This window comes from Leucoraja erinacea, chromosome 12 (genome assembly GCF_028641065.1).
Source record: "Leucoraja erinacea ecotype New England chromosome 12, Leri_hhj_1, whole genome shotgun sequence".
NCBI classification, from domain to species: Eukaryota; Metazoa; Chordata; class Chondrichthyes; order Rajiformes; family Rajidae; genus Leucoraja; species Leucoraja erinaceus.
The window spans coordinates 22167933-22185957 of record NC_073388.1 but is presented as its reverse complement, the minus strand read 5'-3'; the positions used below and the strand labels follow the sequence as shown (position 1 = coordinate 22185957).

The window sequence follows — 18025 nt, the reverse complement described above, 5'->3', positions numbered from 1 at the left end:
TTTGGCCCGGGTTTGATCCTGACTATACGTGCTGTCTGTACATTCTCTGGTTTCCTCCCTGGTTTCCTCCTCCCACACTCCAAAGGTTTGTAGGTTAATTGGCTTTGTGTGTAGGATACTTTTAGTGTGTGGAGATAGCTGGTAAGTGCAGACTAATTATACCCATTATAAAAATATACCGTGAAATAAGTAAATGCATACAACTAAGTACATCAGTTCATGTCATAGGAGCAAAATTAGGACATTCGGCCCATCGAGTCTACTCCTCCATTCAATCATGGCTGATCTATATTTCTCACTCAACCCCATTCTCCTGACTCCTCCCGTAATCTTTGACACCCTTACGAATTAAGAACATGTCAATCTCCGCTTTAAAAATACCCAATGTCTTGGCCTCCACTTGACCTCTCTGGCAATGGACTCCCCAGATTCACTGCCCTCTGGCTAAAGAAATTCCTCCTCGTCGCCATTCTAAAGGAGCATCCTTTTATTCTGAAGCATTGCCTTCTGGTCCTAGACTCTCCCACCAGTGGAAACATCCTCTCCACATCCACTCTTTCCAGGCCTTTCACTATTCAGTAAACTAAAATGGTGCTCCTTCAACCTACGGTAATTAATCGATCATGTTGGAAGAATGAACAAACATGCTTCAAGGGGTCCTCAGTTTTATGAAGGTAAGACTATGCTTAGTCACTTTAGACTTCAAAGATTGCTTGGAACTAAAAGTGATGATGCCTCTGTAAATGTTTGTGTCACAGATACACTTGCAAGATGCACTTGTGGAAGGCAGGAAATGTTTCACAGTTTCAGTGAACCACACATTCTTTAACAGTTGAAGGAGGCCACTTAATCCATCCTGAAAGATCTGCCTGATCATTCAACTCGGGAATATAACAACGCACTTATAAATAATAAGTCTGATAAATAATTATTCAGCTTTCTGTCACGCATCCAATTTTACGTCAACACAGCAGGCGCCCCTTTAATCGCTAGGCTTCAATTTTGCCAGCAAATCTAAATGTGGCATTTTACTGAATGTCTTTAAAAATCTGTGAACATGACTTCAACTATTACTTTTTTTTTGAAGGCCTGACACATTCATTTCCCAGAATGAATCCACTTTGATTGTCATTTATTAACTTATGTTCTTCGAAACGATAATTAATTTTGTTTCAGACTTTATATTTTAGACCGTGAAGAACAGAAAACGGCTTCACAGAGGGGTTGCGGAGGTGAATTTACGAGCTAGTTTTGTCGTTTAATCAGGACGATCAATTTGAAGACTTGGTTGTAATCCTATGATCATGCTGTCTGTGAAATTGGTAACATTTCTGCACCCATGTGACAGGGTAAAATTCATTTCTACTGCAAAGTATCTTGTGTGGTTCCAAGAGGATGTAAATGCAACATACTGATATTCAGCTCATGGAAAAACGGGTCTTGAAAACAACCACAGTCCCTTTGCAATTATAAAATGTACTAACGATAATCTCTGTCATTTTACCACTGATACTATGATCCCATCTCAAAGAATATTCAGATTTACAGTTAGAGAGTGGAGTACATAAATAAAGATGATTCATTTTTTATGCACTTTGACAATTTTAAGATGCAAGAGAATGTCAAGAGAATTGTATTAATCTGAGGAAGCTGTAGAATTTCTAGCCCTAGGTATAAATACTAATAGATTAGACGTAAAAGGTAGCATGCTGGCAATTCCAAGGAAAACAAAAGGGAAGAGGGTGGAGTAATAGACATTGTGCTTTAGGCACTGCATGTTGTGTTTAGACTAAATATAAAAGTCAATTAAACCAGGAGAAAGTAAATGGACAGATTACTGCTAATCTGTCCTAATAAACCCTAATTAATAGATGTTATGTGTGTAAAGAAAAGTGAAATGATTTGAGGGTGCAAATTCAACTGCAGTGGGGTGTGAGAGAGGTGGGTGGAGAATGGTGGGGCTACCATTTCTGAGACGCGACTGCAAAGAGAGTCTGGAGGTTCAACCAAGTACACTGAGATTTACAGGAAGGAGTGAATAAATGACAGACAAGAAGAGTAGCCGCAGCAACTATAGACTAAAAATTAGAACTACACCTTTCAGTCGTAAAGGTAAACATACGATATTGCATGTAGAAATGTTGAACTCCCTCCCACAAATGCCAATTAATGCGGGGTTAACTTTCACTTTGGATTAAAACATGGATTGATTTATATTAATCAAAAGTCTTAAGTGATTGTGAAGCAATGGCAAGTATTGTTCATGTCAGACGGACTTGTTAGGAATGGTGAAACTGTTGTAAGTGCATTAATCTTGCTACTTTCCTTGTTTTCCTATGCTCAGAGTAAATTGTGAGCTTACTTTGGCATCGTCAAAGCATCAACTAAGCAACATTGACAAGAATGTATTGTTAAATTGGTAATACAGTGCATTCAGAAAGTATTCAGACTCCTTCACTTTTTGTTACGTTACAGCCTTATTGTAAAATTGATTAAATTCATTTTTTTTATCATCAATCTACACACGATACCTCATAATAAAAAAAGGTGTTTAGAAGTTTTTGCAAAGTAATTAAAAATAAATAGCTGAAATATCACATTTACATAAGTATTCAGACCCTTTATTTTGTTGGGGCACCTTTGGCAGCAATTACAGTCTCAAGTCTCCTTGGGTATGACGCTACAAGCTTGGCACCTGTATTTGGGTAATTTGTCCCATTCTTCTCTGCAGACCCTCTCAAGCTCTGTAAGGTTGGATGGGGAGCGTCGATGCACAGCTATTTTCAGGTCCCTCCAGAGATGTTTGATTGGGTTCAAGTCCAGGCTGGGCCACTCAAGGACATTCACAGACTTGTCACAAAGCCACTCCTGTGTTGTCTTGGCTGTGTGTTTAGGGTCATTGTCCTGTTGGAAGGTGAACCTCCGCCCCAGTCTGAGGTCCGGAATGCTCTGGAGCAGGTTTGCATCAAGGATCTCTCTGTACTTTGCTCTGTTCATCCTGCCCTTGATCCTGACTAGTCTCCCAGTTCCTGCCACTGAAAAATATCCCCACAGCATGATGCTGCCACCACTATGCTTCACCATAAGTATGGTTTTGGCCAGGTGATGAGTAGTGCCTGATTTCCTCCATACCAAAGAGTTCAATCTTGGTTTCATCAGACCAGAGGTTCCAAAGTTTTTCCATTTAAGAATGACAGAGGCCACTGTGCTCTTCGGGACCTACAATGCTGCAGAAATTGTTTTATACCCTTCCCCAGATCTGTGTCTCAACACAATCCTGTCACGGAGGTCTGCAGACAATGCCTTTGTCTTCATGGCTTGGATTTTGCTCTGTCTAGTGTGGGACCTTATATAGACAGGTGTGTGCCTTTCCAAATCATGTCCAATCAATTTATTTACCACTGGTGGACTCCAATCAAATTGTAGAAACATCTCGAGGATAATCAATGGAGACAGGATGAACCTAAGCTCAATTTTGAGTGCCATACCTAAGCTCAATATTTATGTAAATGTGTTTCAGTTATTTAAAGGGTGCCACTACTAATGTAAAGTTTGTGATATTTCATTCTATTTATTTTAAGTATGATTGATGATTAAAAATTAATGAACACCAGGCTGTAATTTCAAAATGTTTCTTCACTTTCTGAATGGATTGTGTATTTTAATAATAGATCTTTGAAAATATTATTTCTACAAGGGGAGCTCTAATCGACCAGGTGATATATTTAAAGTACAAAACCCAAAGTTCAGATCATCAGCGCTAATCACATTTATAGAAACAACAGCTCAACAAAAAAACACTCTCACCATGTATCCTCTTTTGAGGCAGTTCTTTAGAGTTTACAGCATGGACTCACCAAGTCCATGCCGGTCATCGATCACCAATTTGCATCAGTTCAGTGTTACCGGACTTTCTCATCCACTCCCTATAACGTGGGAGCAATTTTACAGAGGTCAAGCAACCAAAAACTATCATCTCCTGGAATGATGGGGGAAGCCAGAACACTTGGATGGAAACTCACGCGGTCAAAGGGAGAACGTGCAAACTCCACACAGAAAGCACCCGAGGTCAGGTATGAGCACGGATCTCTGGGGTCTGTGGTGCAGCGTCTCTACCAGCTGCAACAATATGCCACCCTTGATCGAAGATTACTCCAGTTTTCTGGGTTCCGAGGTGACCGATAAGGCCAATGTGCGAAGCACAGATGGGGCAGGAGGGGACATAATGGGATAGGCAGGTGAGCAGATGTGCTCCTTCCACTGCTTACACTGCAAATACACAAACCTGATGTTATCAATATCATTCCATGTGTTTCTTCTGTTCCTGGAGCCATCAAGGGCAGGGATTCAGAGTTTCAGGAGTCTGTGTGGTGACCAGTGGACACTGTCAGGTTACAGTGCACTTCAACTGCTTTGCATTGTTCTTCCTGATGCCGAGGTTTACAGGAGCAGACAGATGGGCACCTTCATTTGCATCCTTTGGCAAAAATGGAAATGTGCACAGACAGCACGAACAGATTGGATCAAGTCACAAAGCCACTTTGATAAATGGTTAACGTAGAGAGGAGTTTTATCTTCACTCATGAGTTTCTGGACATATGCTGTGGAATGGACATTTTCTGTCAGAGAATCATGCTTGCTGTAGGGCATGATGATTAAATCTGTTCTCAGTCACATGAAGCAACTTCTGTGTCACTGTGTACTTACCTAATGGTGTAGTTATGCAATAGGTCAGCTATTCTCCTCTGTCTGAATATCCTTACCCCTAGTGCATCTGTCACTGGTTTACTTATGTTTAATACAATGTTAAGTAATGAAGTGTGATGCCGACCTCTCCCTCAATTTTATTGTGGGAAACTAATAGGAGTTCTCAAGAGTCATATTATCATCCAGAAATTGTCCAATTAATTTCTAAGTGGTCGCATTCCTGATTTTCTTGTAAACAATTTTTGTTTTTCAGATGCATATGTTGACAGTTCTGGCAAGGGAGTTGTGAACCTTACTCAGGTGATCTTAACTAATTGATTTTACTGTAAATGTGTATAAATTACAGTGTTGTGTACCACAGGCTTCTAGACCTAAAATAAGATGTTTAATTAAGTTATTATTTATCATCTTATTCCCAGAGGAGCAACAGCAATCTCCAGAAATGTTGTGGACAGATTCTAGATCACATTTGTTACTAATTAAACATGACCATTATACCTGTAGCAACTTCAGCATTTGACAAAATGCAAATACTTTAAAATATGGAAAGCATTTGTTTCGGGGTGAAGAAACAAGGATGCTGCTTTGTAACAAAAGACACAAAGTGCTGGAGTAACTCAGCAGGTCAGGCGGCATCTCTGGAGAAAATGGGTAGGTGATGTTTCAGGTTGGGACACTCATTCATCATTTTTTTGGTTAGAATGGGGGGGGGGGGTAGGAAGCTGGAAGAGAGGATGGGCAAGACAAAGCCTGGTGGAAAGGGGTGGGGATGGGATGATGTGACTGGTGGTGGGATCACGTTGGAGGTGATGGAAATGTCAGAGGATGATGTTGAATGTGGAGGCTGGTGGGGTGAAAGGTGAGGATCTGGGGAGCTCTATCTTTTTTTCCATCTGGGGGGATCCACAAGACACAGAGGAGTCGTGAGAGAGAGAACAATCTTTGACTGCAGAGAGGAATCCACGTTTACTAAAGAACAAGGACATCTTGGATATCCTAGAACGGAAAGCCTCTTCTTGAGAGCAGTTGCAGTGGAGATGGAGGAACTGAGAGTAGACTTTTGTCTGACACCTTCTGCCTTTTCATCTCTGGCCTCTATCCTACAATTGCTTATCAAAAAAGCCTCCTCATCAGTATCAACCTATTATCTGCCAGGCTTTGTCCTGCCCCTAATCTCTTCCAGCTTTCTTTCCTCCTCCCAACAATCAGCCTGGAGAAGGGCCCAGACCCAAAACGTCAACCATTTATGGTCTCCAGACACGCCGCCTAACCCACGGAACTACTCCATCACTTTCATCCTATTTTGTTTCAGGGTATATTGCTCAAACTTCACTGATGACAAAGGATTAGGTTCTGGTGCTTTATGTACCGGAAACAGAACTTCATTTCCAGTAAGCAATAGATCCCTGGTAAACTCTAAAATTTCTAGTAGATTTTCAATCTTCAATTACATCCAAACAAAATCATAATAATCTGCAGGCCAGATAATGTACTATAATCTGAAATTTAAAAATTATATTCTACATGTAGAAAGTCATGAACTTAATATGACTTTACGATTACTCAGCAATATCCATTCAAACATGCAAGTATACTCCCATAACTATTATTAATGGACTAGGACTGTTTTCCCTGAAGCATCAGACACTTGAATTATTTTCTCTGGAGACTCGGAGGCTGAGAGGTGACCTGATGGTAGCCTATAAAATTAGCAGAAGCATAGATAATTTTGAAAAATCAAATACTAGAGGGCACAGAGACATAGGTGCCTGGAACATGCTGCCAGGGTGGAAACAGATACAATAATAATATTTAAAAGGCAATTAAACAGCCACATGAATGGGCAAGAAAAGGAAGGACACTGGAATGGCACGGCAGACATTGTGGTTCAAAAGGTACAGTGCATTCAGAAAGTATTCACACCCCTTCACTTTTTACACATTTTGTTACGTTACAGCCATTTTAAAATGGATTAAAAAAAAAATTTTCATCAATCTATGCACAATGCCCCAGAATGAAGAAGTGAAAACAGGTGTTTAGAAACGTTTGCAAAGCAATTAAAAAGAAATAGCTGAAATATCACATTTACATGAGTATTCTGATCCTTTTCAATGACACTCAAAATTGGGCTTATGTTCATCCTGTTTCCATTGATTATCCTTGAGACGTTTCTACAACTTGATTTGAGACCACCAGTGGTAAATTAAATTATTAGACATGATTTGGAAAGGCACACACCTGTCTATATAAGGTTCCACAGTTGACAGTGCATGTCAGAGGAAAAACCAAGCCATGAAGACAAAGGAATTGTCCGTAGACCTTCGAGACAGGAATGTGTCGAGACACAGATCTGGGGAAAGGTATAAAGCAATTTCTGCAGCATTGCAGGTCCCAAGGAGCACAGTGACCTCCGTCATTCCCAAATGGAAGAACTTTGGGAACCACCAGGACTCTTCATAGAGCTGGCCGCCCGGCCAAACTGAGCAATCAGGGGAGAAGGACCTTAGTCAGGGAGGTGACCAAGAACCTGATGGTCACTCTGACAGAGCTGCACAGCTCCTCTGTGGCGATGGGAGAACCTTCCAGAAGGACAACTATATCTGCAGCACTCCACCAATCAGGCCTTAATGTTAGTGTGGCCAGACGGAAGCCACTCCTCAGTAAAAAGGCACATGATAGTCCAAAAGGCATGAGAAACAAGATTCTCTGGTCTGGTGAAACTAAGATTGAACTCTTTGGCCTGAATGCCAAGCGTCACGTCTGGAGGAAACAAGGCACCGCTCATTACCTGGCTAATTCCATACCTATGGTGAAGCATGGTGATGGCAGTATCATGCTGTGGGGATTTTTTTCCATGGCAGGAAGTGGGAGAATAGTCAGGATCGAGGGAAAGATGAACAGAGCAAAGTACACAGTGATCCTTGATGAAAACCTGCTCCAGAGCATTCTGGACCTCAGACTGGGGCGGAGGTTCACCTTCCAACAGTTCTCCCACGTTCCAAGTTTGTTGGTTAATTATAACATATAACATATAACATATAACAATTACAGCACGAAAACAGGCCATCTCGGCCCTACAAGTCCGTGCCGAACAACTTTTTTTCCCTTAGTCCCACCTGCCTGCACTCATACCATAACCCTCCATTCCCTTCTCATCCATATGCCTATCCAATTTATTTTTAAATGATACCAACGAACCTGCCTCCACCACTTCCACGGGAAGCTCATTCCACACCGCTACCACTCTCTGAGTAAAGAAGTTCCCCCTCATGTTACCCCTAAACTTCTGTCCCTTAATTCTGAAGTCATGTCCTCTTGTTTGAATTGACTTTGACTTTGGTAAATTGCCCCTAGTGGGCTCGGTGGACTGAATGGCCTGTTACCACGCTGTGCGTCAATCTCTAAATAAGATGCTACAAAGTGTAGATTCCACTTGGCGTACTGAGCTGGCAACTGTTTGCCACTTTTTATTACTTGGTTTTATTAAGAATGATTGTAGAAGGATGTAATTGAACTAAGTCAGGCTCCATCAATTAAACATATTTTTATTGGTCACCACATGCTGCCTTTCAAAGCATGATGCATTAAATGATGGTTCTGGATTTGTATAATCTATCCAGAATTAGATAAACCGTGGATCACATTTTGCTGTTCATGGCTGGTACTTCTGAAGGGAACCGTTGGATCTCCATCTCTCCCAGCAGGTGAATCTTATTCTTTTTAAAGACCCACTGTGTGTGTGTGGTACATCCTGGTGCTAACACATCTCGTATTCCTCTACATCCCAAGACTCCAGGTGGAGACCACTGGTGGAACCAGGATTTGGAGTTCCTAGGGTGTACCAGAGAATCTGCCTCTCAGAAGTCATTCAGACGAGTGCGAATGTGGCGTCGAAGGACGAGAAGCCGAAGCAAAGAATTTCGCCGAAGCCGAAACACCGAATGGAAACTAAGCGAAAACGCCAAATAACCGAAAGCATACAAAGCCGAAATGCCAACTAACCGAAAGGCTGCGTCGTCTAAAAGCAAACTCACCGAATGGCCGCTCTGCCGAAACTCCACCTACTCGAAAGGCTGCGTTTCCTACAAGCCAACGAACCGAATACCGCTCAACAGAAAAGTCAAATAACGGACATGATGTTGCCGGGGGGGCGGGACTTGTCAGCGATTGGTCCAGACCCCCACATCCATCACATCACTGGCCGGTGGAGGCGGGAGGGTGGGGATCATTTTCCTACACAAATCTTAGGTAACTGGGCAATCTGAACCCAAGCACCAAGTTATAAGCGGCCGAAGGTGCGCATCCCTCGGGACAGCCCCCACTCTCCCACGGCCACAGCCACCCTCCGCCTCGTCTCCCCCGGGCGACCGCACTGTGATGGGCTGTGGGACGGGTGGAGCGGAGTTGTGAGACAGGCTGGTCCCTCCGCCCACCCAGAGTCACTGACCGCAATGCACTGCCATCGAATCCCAACCCCCAGACCAGGGTGATTCCCCCTCCCGCCTCCGACCCCCGGACCCTGACACCCACACCGGGTGATTCACCCCCACCACGGCTGCAGGGACAAATAGCTCAGGGCATAGTAAATCACTTTTAAAACATGGAGGGACACACACATTCCCTGGCGGGCCGATGACAAGTGTGCATGACAACAAACAATTTTATCTCCTTCCCCCCCTTAACAACAAGAAGCACATTTTATATATTACCGTCTGGTTTCCTGCGGAATGCACACAAGCTCCCACGCACAAAACACCAGGTAATCTGTAAACTGTTTTAACCGAAGATGGCTTGTGGAGTTGGTTTCATAGGCCTTCATTGTTGGTAGGTGCTGGTTGTTCAAACCAGCTGCCGCAAGCCCTTCCCACAGGAAGGGGATTTAACTCGGCATTAAAAATCACAAAACAGTTACATAGATTTAAAAACAAAATGTTACATGTATAAATAGTTCTTACATTCGGGAACCTAGTTAATTAAGTGGTGGGATTATTTCCTTGTCCTAACTGCCTTTGCTTTAGCCAGTGGTCACATCCATTCCATCCCTCCCTCGCAAAGATGTGAGATTTCATTAAGAGCGCACTTGGATGAATAGATACAAGCGGCTTGTAAAGCGTCTCTTCCATGCGAGCAATACATGAAGCCGATGAAATGAGACAACTGTCACACCAAAGATAGACAAAAAATGCTGGAGTGACTCAGTGGGACAGGCAGCATCTCTGGAGAGAAGGAATGGGTGGAGTTTCAGGTCGAGACTCTTCAGACTCAGTCTCCAGGTCTGAAGAATGGCCTCGACCCGAAACATCACCCATTCCTTCTCTCCAGAGGTGCTACCTGTTCCGCTGAGTTACTCCAGCTTTTTGTGTCCATCTTTGGTTAAAACAGTTTACAGATTATCTGGTGTTTTGAGCGTGGGAACTTGTGTGTGTTCCACAGGCAACTAGACGGTAATAATTAAAATGTGCTTCTTGTTGTCAGCGGTGGGGGTAATGGGAGGAGATAACATTGTTCATTGTCATGCACACTTGTCATCGCCTGCCAGGGAATGTGTCCCCCCCCAACCCATGTTTTTAAAGCGATTTGCTATGCGCCGAGTCATCTGTCCCTGCAGCCAGAGTGGGGGTGAATCACCCGGTGTGGGTGTCAGGGTCCGGGGGTCGGAGGGGGGAGGGGGTAGTCACCCTGGTGTGGGGGTTGGGGTCCGATGGCGGTGCATCGTGGTCAGTGACGCTGGGTGGGCAGAGGGACCAGCCTGTCCCACATTTCTGCTCCACCCGACCCACAACCCATTACAGTGCAGCTGCACAGGAGAGACGAGGCGGAGGGCGGCCATGGCCGTGGGAGAGTGGGGGTGGGGATGGGCACCTTCGGCCGCTTACAACTTGGTGTTTGGGTTCAGATTGCTCAGTTACCTATGGCTTTTGTGGGTAAATGACCCTCACCCTCCCGTCTCCACTGGCCAGTGATGAGATGAACACAGGGTTCTGGACCAATCGCTGACAAGTCCCGCCCCACGACAACGTCATGTCCATTAATTGACCTTTCTGTTGAGCGGCATTCGGTTCGTTAGCTTGTAGGCAATGCAGCCTTTCGGGTAGGTGATGTTTCGGCAGAGCGGCCACTTGGTGATTTTGCTTGTAGGCGTACGCAGCCTTTTGGTTAGTTGGCTTTTAGGCGTCCCACCCTTTCGGTTAGTTGGTGTTTCGGCTTCGTTACCATTCGGTTTCTTTGGCTTCCACTCCTTTGCTTCGGCTTCTCGTCCTTCGACGCCACGTCCGGGTACATACACAGATTTTACATCTAAAATTTGAAGCACTATCTTGTCAACTTTAACATGAGAGGAGGCTCGGCCTCTAACATTATATTGTTTACAGTGTACTATGTTTCCATATTATGTTGAGCTGCTGCAAGTAAGAATTTCATTGTTCTATCTGGGACATATGACAATAAACCAATCTGGACTTTAATATATGTGCTTTTTTAACTGTATTAATTCAAACAGATAGAGAAAATTCCATCACATTCTTGCCATGTTGTATGTTGATTATGGCAAGGTTTTATAGAGTCAACAATTTAGGGTTTTTTTGCCATGGAAAGTCTCTTTTCCCATATTGATTACAGCGATGCTCTAACAAGCTTTTGGTTAATGTTAATTCTCAATAAGTTGTTGGTGGGGAACTCAGCAGTCATCAGACCAGTGGAAGGTAGATAGATCTGTTTTGTCAATGTTGGTCATTACCTTGCAGTTGTGTAATGTGAATATTATTCCATAAACAAGAACAGCATTCCAACGTGAAACTTACATTGAACGTTTATTATTTTGATTGTGTCCATTGTCCAATGTTTGCAATTTAAGGTGACATATTTTTCAATTAACTGCCTAAGTGTGAGTGCTGGTACACAAAAATGCTGGAGAAACTCAGCGGGTGCAGCAGCATCTATGGAGCGAGGGAGATAGGCAACGTTTCGGGCCAAACCCCTTCTTCAGTGTGAGTGCTATTCAGCACAATTACTATCAAGCTTGTGAATCATTGACATTTGCTTTAAGTAGCACAGGTGCCATGGTTCTAGCAGCTAAATGTTAGGTTTGCAGTGAGTGATTAAGACATATTATTGGCTGGATTGTTGCAGCTCAGTTAGGTAGTGCTGACATCAAATCAATGTTTCTTTAAAATAAACTGTGTCAAACGATGTTTATTATATATACGTACAATTAATTACTGGATCAACCAATTTGTCTCACAAGTCTCAAGTCTCACAAATATGCTCACATGATTCACCAACAATATTGGAACTATGGTGGCAATAAAATTGAAACAGCCATTGTTTGCTGAATTAGATTTTTATTTTAATTATTTAAAAATAATCTCCTGCCGACCCTAACCCACCACCTGCCATAGCCGTGCTCAAATAACCAGCAATAATCCAAATTAAATGTCTTGTTACTGATCTGCGCTTAGGTGAAAGGAGTGTTAAATGAGCTTTGAACATGCAGAACTGCATCTAAGTATACTGGGTATGAAAATGTCATTGTTCATATTATTTAATTTTTACTACATGATTCTTTTAATTTTAAGAGTTTTTTTCCCCTCAGTAATAGAACATATGTTCACAACAACATCTTCACTAAGAAGAATGCTCCTAAGCATTCCCCAATGTACTTGTAGGTGTTGTTTTAATTTTTTGGAAAAAATTGTTACGATATATGCTCAAAGAATAAATCCAGGATTAATAAGGCTGGAAGTAAGATTACATCAATTCTCAACTGATAGTCACCAAATCTTAACATATTGAATATATTCGACCATTTCCAGAGGCATTTAGTAAGACAAAAACCATGGGAAGGGTGGTGCCCATAATACAGAGTGCACGTAAAGGATGCCTCCAGTAGCTACATTGAGTAATAGTTGGCAGTTTCTGTGTGATTGCCTCAGGGGAACATTACTTTTTGTTATTTACATTAATTGAAGCTTTGAAGTCTTACTACTCCCATTGTAAGTTATCATTGCGTGGTTGATTTGTCCTTTTGGCTTTTAGCTGAATGAAAAAGATGTAATGTTATGTGTGGTTACCACGGTTACCCAATAAACACTTATTCAGAAGAGTTTCACATGCAATAATCGATGAACCTTGAGTTTCGAAATTATTTCAATAATGGAGTATTGAACCGTTATGGTTCAGAAAGAGGAAATTCCAGTCCATGCTGGCTATTTGTAGAGTAATCGAGTCAGGCCCCTTTAATCCTCTCAGTGTATCTCCACAAACTATGTTCACCCATTCCTTTTCCTTTTGAAAGCCACGTTCAATTCTGCGTCCATTACTCGTCAAAGTTGTGAATTCCCGATCATAACTGTTCTGCATAAACCAAAGTCTCCTCACCTCTCGACAGGACGACTTGTAACCGTCACCCTTCACTTTAAATCTCGGCCATAAGGAACTGATAACTTCTAAATAAGATAAAAATGAGATGGAAATACTGATTTTTAACTATTTAGATTTTGATATATGTTGATAGGACTAGAGTTTGGGGTTTATCTTGATACCGAAGGAATTTTATAATCGCTGTGAAAGAGGTTCAGAATAATGAACAGCGCATAACTTCTTACAGTAAAATTCTCATGTTAAATGTGAGGAAACCTCCTTTGAAATAAAGGGCACCACTGAGCAGTAACATGTCACAGCTATAAATTTGTTTATAAATTCTCACTGTGTTGGAATATAAAACGAGATTGGAGAGCTGATTTACTCTTCCTGGGATCCATAGATATCACAGTAGGCAGTCTGTGCAGTCCTTGAATGTCAGAGATAAAGGGAAGATTAATATTTATATCTGTAAGGAGGAACTGCAGATGCTGGTATCAAAGGTGTACACAAAATGCTGGAGTAACTCAGCGAGTGAGGCAGCATCTCTGGAGAGAAGGAATGGGTGACTTTTCGGATCGAGACCCTCCTTCAGAATTTTAATATGTTTAATATTTACTAGACTAAGTGGGGCCCGTTGGGTCCGATGTTCACACGGGAGGGCTAGTCCCCCAACGCAATATTCCACCTCTCCACTAATTCCAATCTTGGTGGCCAGTGGGGGGGCTTACTGGAGCGCTAGTATGGATGTTGTGGGCTGAAGGGACTGGTTTACAGACGGCTAGTATGGACATTGTGGGCCAAATGGATTCTTGGGCTGGCAGCTCAGTCACTCAGGTCTGGTGAGCTGGCAGCTCAGTCACTCAGGCCTGGTGGGCTGGCAGCAGAGTCACTCAGGGCTGGTGGGCAGGCAGCTCAGTCACTCAGGGCTGGTGGGCTGGCAGCTCAGTTACTCAGGGCTGGTGGGCTGGCAGATCAGTCACTCAGGGCTGGTGGGCTGGCACCTCAGAAACTGCCAGAAATTCTGCCCAAAACAGGTGAGACTCTGTGTGAGAGAAGGGGGAGAGGGTGGAGAATCAATTTTAGCCATTTTTCATGTATTTTTACAGATTACAGCAATGAAGGAGGAAAGTCTTTCCTGGCCTGTATCTCACAGGGAGCCAATGAAGGGAGGGAGAAAAATACTGGAGTGAGGTTTAATACTTACAGGGGGGAATACTTACTGATGGCCCGAAGGGACTCCTCCTTGGCTAGTACATGCTGGACAAAAGAAAAAGTGAAATCTCAGTGAAAGGTCCTCCTGGGCTAATATGGTAATTTGGGGCTAAAGGGACTGATTTCTGGGCTAATAGGGGCCAGGTAGGCCAAAGGTGGGCTGGCAGTTCATTCACTCACTCACGGCTGGTGGGCTGGCAGCTCACTCACTCGCGGCTGGTGGGCTGGCAGTCGACTCATGGCTGGTGGGCTGCCAGTTGATTGACTCACGGCTGGTGGGCTGGCAATTCACTCATGGCTATTCCATGAAATTCCATTTCATGCAGAGTGTAGGCTACCAAATTCAATTTCATACCATTTCAAGCAGAGCGCAGGCCACCAAATGCAATTTCAATTTCATTCCATTTCAATCAGTGTGCAGGCCACCAAATTCAAATTCAATTTCATTCCATTTCAAGCAGAGTGCAGGCCACCAAATTCAAATTCAATTTCATTCCATTTCAAGCAGTGTGCAGGCCACCAAATTCAAATTCAATTTCATTCCATTTCAAGCAGAATGCAGACCATCAAATTCAAATTAAATTTCATTCCATTTCAAGCTGAGTGCAGGCCACCAAATTCAAATTCAATTTCATTCCATTTCAAGCAGTGTGCAGGCCACCATATTCAAATTCATTTCATAGCATTTCAAGCAGAGTGGAGGCCACCAAATTCAAATTCATTTCATTCAATTTGGTCTCCTAATCTGAGGAAAGACATTCTTGCCATAGAGGGAGTACAGAGAAGGTTCACCAGACTGATTCCTGGTATGTCAGGACTTTCATATGAAGAAAGACTGGATAGCCTCGGCTTGTACTCGCTAGAATTTAGAAAATTGAGGGGGGATCTTATAGAAACTTACAAAATTCTTAAGGGGTTGGACAGGCTAGATGCAGGAAGATTGTTCCCGATGTTGGGGAAGTCCAGAACAAGGGGTCACAGTTTAAGGATAAGGGGGAAATCTTTTAGGACCGAGATGAGGAAAGCATTTTTCACACAGAGAATGGTGAATTTCTGGAATTCTCTGCCACAGAAGGTAGTTGAGGCCAGTTCATTGGCTATATTTAAGAAGGAGTTAGATGTGGCCCTTGTGGCAAAAGGGATCAGGGGGTATGGAGAGAATGCAGGTACAGGATACTGAGTTGGATGATCAGCCATGATCATATTGAATGGTGGTGCAGGCTCAAAGGGCCGAATGGCCTACTCCTGCACCTATTTTCTATGTTTCTATGTTTCCATGTTTCTACATTGCAGACTCACAGTTCAGTTGATTCACAGCTTAGAATCACAGTTGTGGACTCTCCCTCGCGATATTCCTGAGTGACTAACTCACATCCAGCCATCTGCGGTTTTATCGTCCTGCCCCCCCCCCCCCCCCCCCCCCGCGGAAGGGGCGTTACCTTCATCGTGGTGATTGACAGGCGAGGGACTAATCAGCTGATCTTAAGGTTTTTTAAACACTCATAACTTTTTTATTTTTCATCGATCAGAAAGATCCTTGGGGCTGCCTCAGCGGAGGAGGACTTTGAGTAAGATGGCCAAAAACATAGCGATATATGGTAGCGTTTTTTCTAAAATCAATATACAATGCAGACAGGAAGTGGTCAAGATGAGACTTTTAGTTATACAGATATCATCTGTCTTTGAACATGCCAGAGCAATGAATAGGATTACCAAAAAATATGCAGAGCACGAGGACAAGTAAGAAATGACTAGGGCATGTGAGCGACAAGGAAATTATTATAAATTATTTTTTTATTTTATGAATAATGTTTTAAATAAATGTTCTAAATTATCATTTAGTGGAGATGTGCAGGGAAAATCTTTTTACACTGAGTCCGATGGGGGCCTGGAATGCACTGCCAGGGGTGGAGGCAGATACGATATGAAACTTTTGGATATGCACATGCAAGTAAGTGCAGGGAATAGAGGGATATGGATCACGTACAGGCAGGCGAACTTTGCATCTTGTTTGGCACAATCATTGCTGGCCAAAGGGCCCATTCTGTGCTGTACTATTCTTTGTTCTATTAATGAAAGTATGCTTGATCTGTCTTCATAAAGTAGGGTGTAGATACTGACATTGTGGTTAACAAGGATGAATATGAAATGATAAATGTGTAAACATGTCAAAGGAGGAAGCATAGAGGGATTAGTATCTTTGAAAGTGAATAATCACCAGTGAGAGATGAAATAACTTGCGGCTTGTTAAAAAAAATAAGGGAGGAAATTGAAGGAGCTCCTGGCTACAGGTGTGGTGCAGAGAACTGTCAAAGGTCAGGTCAAGTGTCCCTTCAGCACACAACATGCACATCGTAATTCTCCCATCACATCATGAAGCGATGCCTCGCTGCTGTTTGAGCTGCAACTTGATTTTGCCTTGAAGAAGGGCATTCTTAATTCAGGTCTTATCTGGATTTCCGAAATGACTCTATGTCAGTGGCATAGGGTGGGTTTTGAGCGCCCGGGGCAGTTTAAAATTACGCGCCTCCTCATTAGGGGGGGGGGGGTGGGGGGGGGAGAGGGGGGGGAGGAAGGGAGGGGAAGGGAGGAAGGGAGGAAGGGAGGGAAGGGGAGGAAGGGAGGAAGGGAGGAAGGGAGGAAGGGAGGAAGGGAGGAAGGGGGGGAAGGGGGGAAGGGGGAAGGGGGGGGAGGAAGGGGGGGAAGGGGGGAAGGGGGGAAGGGGGGAGGGGGGGGGAAGGGGGGAAGGGGGGGAAGGGGGGGGGAAGGGGGGAAGGGGGGAAGGGGGAAGGGGGGAAGGGAAGGGGGAAGGGAGGAAGGGAGGAAGGGAAGAAGGGAGGAAGGGAGGGAAGGGAGGAAGGGAGGAAGAAAGAAGGGGAAGAGAGGAAGGGAGGAAGGGAGGAAGAAAGAAAGAGAGGAAGGGAGGAAGGGAGGAAGAGGGGGGAAGGGAAGGGGGAAGGGAAGGGGAAGGGGAAGGGGGAAGGGAGAAGGAACACGTTATTGGTCTCTTCCTTCGGGGGATGCGACTTCTTTTGTCGTATCCCCCGTCTCCGCCTGCGCCGAGGCCTAATGGCGGAGCTGGCGGCCTCGGAGCTGGGGCAGAGGCAGCGGCGGCTGGGACAGCGGCAGTGGCGACCAGAACTCGGAGCGGGGACAGCGACAGCGGCGGCAGCTGGGACGGAGGCGGCAGCGGCTGGGACGGCGGCGGCCTGGCCACGGAGCTGGGGCGGTGACCTGGCCTCGGTGCGGGGACAGCGACAGCGATGGCCTGGCCTCGGAGCGGGGACAGCGACAGCGGCCACACGGAATCGGAGCTGGAGCAGCGGCAGTGGCGACCTGGCCTCAGAGTTGGGACAACGGCGACCAGAACTCGGAGCTGGTCGGGCCTCTGTAGAAGCAAGCCCCGCACTGTTTTTGTACTCACAGCTCCAGGTAACCCCTCCTCGCTCCAACGGCTCCCCGGGCCTCTGTAGTAGCAAGCCCCGCGCTGTTTTTATACTCACAGCTCCAGGTAACTCCTCCTCGCTCCAACGGCTCCCCGGGCCTCTTAATTTTATTAAAAATTTTCATCCAACAATTTTTTTGCGCCCCTAAAAATGTAGCGCCCGGGGCAACCGCCCCTCTGGCCCCCCCCCCACGCTATGCTACTGCTCTACATCGCTAGATTTGAATGCCTGAGATCTGGTCCTCAGAAGATTGCAGGCCTCATAGTTTATCCAAGGTTTCTGGTTGAGGAACACTCAGA

At 44.3% G+C, this 18025-nt stretch overlaps 1 long non-coding RNA gene across 1 annotated transcript in view; it reads left to right on the top strand.

The window, feature by feature from the left end:
* The first annotated feature begins 515 nt into the window (after positions 1-515).
* The window catches only part of LOC129702161 (uncharacterized), a 65316-nt gene continuing 47806 nt past the window's right edge, over positions 516-18025 (top strand). Inside the window, exons 1-2 of the long non-coding RNA XR_008724337.1 lie at positions 516-674; positions 4961-5007. This is a non-coding gene — a long non-coding RNA (uncharacterized LOC129702161). The remainder of the gene's footprint in view (positions 675-4960; positions 5008-18025) is intronic.